Source organism: Suricata suricatta, chromosome 9, assembly GCF_006229205.1.
Source record: "Suricata suricatta isolate VVHF042 chromosome 9, meerkat_22Aug2017_6uvM2_HiC, whole genome shotgun sequence".
In the NCBI taxonomy this organism is placed as follows: Eukaryota; Metazoa; Chordata; class Mammalia; order Carnivora; family Herpestidae; genus Suricata; species Suricata suricatta.
In genome coordinates this window covers 135,725,906-135,729,297 of record NC_043708.1, presented here as the reverse complement: position 1 = coordinate 135,729,297, position 3,392 = coordinate 135,725,906, and positions in this window count along the sequence as shown.

Here is a 3,392-nt window from a genome sequence, read left to right as displayed (position 1 = left end):
AAAAAAAAAAAAGTCTGAGCATATTAGGTTCATAGCCTTTATCATTAAAGAGAGAACACATCTGCGTATTTGGATTCCATCCATTACAAAGGTCTTTAGATTTAAAATGAGAACATATGTAAGTATCTTAAAAGCCAAGAAATAGAAAATAAGATCAAAAGATAAACTGGGTAGGACTTGCTGATTTCTAAGAGTAGTCAGAGGCATACATATCAAGTTTTCAAATCTATGACATAATATAGAAAACAGCTGAAAGTGACAGTTGGCACAGTTGAGAAAAATGTTTCTTAAAGTCTGCAGCGCCAGGAGTTCTAGCTGATGGAAATTCCTGATCAAAAGTAGTCTTGGGGCACCTGGGGTACTCAATTGATTGAGCGACCAACTCTTGATTTTGGCTCAGGTCGTGACCCTAGGGTTGTGGGATCCAGCCCCTTGAGGGACTCCAAGTTGGGTGGGGAGCCTGCTTGGGATTCTCTCTCTCTGCCCTTCCCTTGCTCACAGGCCTGCATGGCACGCTCTCTTTCTAAAATAAAATAAAATAAAATAAAATAGGGACGCCTGGGGGGCTCAGTTGGTTAAGTGTCCAACTCTAGATTTTGGCTCAGGCCATGATCTCAAAATTCGTGAGTTCAGGCCCCATTTCTGGCTCTGTGCTTGGGATTACCTTTCTCTGATCCTTCTCTGCTCATTCTCTCTCTCTCTCAAAAATAAAATAAAATAACATAACATAACATAAAATAAAATAAATTTCAAAAGTAATCTTAATTAACTAGGTTGGAAACTTTCTTAGCAGCTCTGTACCTTTTAATTCAGAGAAACTTTAAAATCAGTATAGAAAAGCTTAATGGGGTAAAAACGATGGGAATATGTGCATATTTCACATTTCATGCATTTGCAATATTTAAGAAAAATTTGGCTCATTAGAGTGACAGTTTTATATCTATAATTGGATTAGTTTTATTTAAAAATTTTTTATGTCTTTATTTTATTTTGAGAGAGACAGAGACAGAGACAGAGAGCAAGCAAGGGAGGGGCAGAGAGAGAGAGGGAGACACAGAATCTGAAGCAGGTTCCAGGCTCTGAGCTGTCAACACAGAACCCGACATGGGGCTCGAACCCATGGACTGTGAGCTCATGACCTGAGCAGAAGTCAGATGATCAACCAACTGAGCCACTCAGGTGCCCCAAATTGGATTAGTTTTAGGCTTAAGATTTTGAGTTGATATCTTATTAAGTTTGCATTGAAACTGGGCTATTTAAGAGAAGTTTAGATTCACTTTTTGTAAGTTTATTTAATTTATAAGAATTGCTAAGCCTTGGAAAGTTTCTAGGTTAGACAACTGAAGAAATTAAATAGAAAACCAAATAAATTAAGTTTATGGAGATAATTTTAAGTGACTGGAGATGTTGAATTAACTAAGTTTGTAAATGGGACCAAAAATTATTCAAAGTTCCTGAAATGTAATTGGTAAAATATGCTAGGCTTAGAATAATAAAATTTGTAAGCTGAACTTGACAATTTAAGAAAGAACTAACTTTTGAATTTGTAATAAATTAAACCTTTGCCTGTTTTTTAATTTATTCTTTTAAGTTTTATTTTGAGAGTGAGAGAGAAAGAGCATGAGTGGAGGTGGGAGGAGGGAGGGGGAGAGAGAGAGAGGATCCCAAGCAGGCTCCTCGTTGTCAGAGCAGAGCCTGATTCTGGGCTCATCTCATGAATCCATGAGATAATGACATGAGCCAAAATCAGAGGTCCAACATTCAGCCACCTGAGCCATCCAAGTGCCTTTGCTTGTTTTTTAATGAAAGGTGTTTTGTTCTGGGTTCAAAGTCCTCACTTTAATATTTTGAAGGAAGAGCAAACAGAGTAAAAAAGGCTAGACTAAGAAGCCTGGAGTCAGGTTCTGAAGAGGCTTATTCAGCTAAGTTACTTGGACCATATCCTGAGGGGGATAATAAGGACAAGAACGTAAAAAGAAGGAATGCAAAGACATTTGCATTTTAATTTTTTTAAACATTTTTTTTTTATTTTTGAGAGACATGAGCTGGGGAGGGGCAGAAAGAGGGACACATAGAATCAGAAGCAGGCTCTAGGCTCTGAGCTGCCAGCACAGAGCCTGACATGGGGCTCGAACCCATAAACTGTGAGATCATGACCTGAGCTGGAGCCCCCATAAACTGAGATCATGACCTGAGCCGAAGTTAGACACTCAACCGACTGAGCCACCCAGGCGCCCCAAGACATTTGCATTTTAGGAAGAACACACTGGTGATAGTGAGGAGCTGGTTGGCCAAAGAGAGAATAGAGATGGTGAAAATCTAAACAGTATAATCACAATGGGGATAGAGCAAGACACTTCAGGATAACAGCTGGATGTATGGTGTGAGGCAGGGAGCCTGGGGTGTCCGGATGGCCCACAGAGCACTTCTACTAACAGAGACTATCATAGGAACAGAGTCAATGTTCAACACGTTAAATTTGAAGTGTCTGTGGGATTCGCAGGGGGAAAATGTCCATTACACAGCTGAAAATATTGAGTTGGGTCTTCTAGAGAGTCTGATCCAGAGATGTACATTTAAAGTTCTTCAGCAGTTTAAGGTGAGTGGGAATAGAAATACCCAGAATGGCTAAAACGAAAAAAAAAAAAAAAACCAACCAGAAAGAGTGGGCAAAAACGAGAAGAGGGTAAGGACAGAATTCCAATGAATACCAATATTTTAAGAGCAGCTCACAAGCTGCAAGTGGAAGGGGCATCCCAATAAAGGGCAAAGAATCCCCTAAAAAAAGAGGAACTTGAGAAGAAAGAGGCGGGGGAAACTAAGGGAAGGAGACTTGCACAGTCTCCTGCTTTAGCACCCACTTCTCAGGTTTGCGGGGGGCGGGGCTGAACAGTTCCAATCTGGTGACAGCGGGCGAATCTGGGAGAGAAGATGGAGGCCAGGCTGCAGGGCTGTGCCACCGTTAGGGCAGTTTGGGTCCTGCTTCTGTTCCTCGAGAACATTAGGGCCACTGCAAAGGACGCCTTCCTGGAGCCCTTTGGTGGAAAGGAGTTTAGCTCCGTCGGCAGGAGAAAAGAGGGGTGGCCACGATGTTTATTTCAAGCCTTTTTTTTTTAACTTTTACGTGCATTTATTTAATGTTGAATTTAATCCCGATCCATAAGCTTTTGTTTCTTCTGGAATATCTTTTTCTTCTGTGCAACCTCCTCTTCTAGTTTAGGAACAATCTGCTTTGTTTTAGTTAGGCGGCGTTTTCTATCCCCAAGGTGCGGTCGGGGAGGCGGCCCGCAGGGCAGGGCTCCAGGGCGGGGGCAGCCTTTCCCTCAGAGCTAGGGGCCCGGCAAGTGCCGGGGGCGAGCGGGCTCCGCCCCCTTCCTTCCACCTCCTGAGGG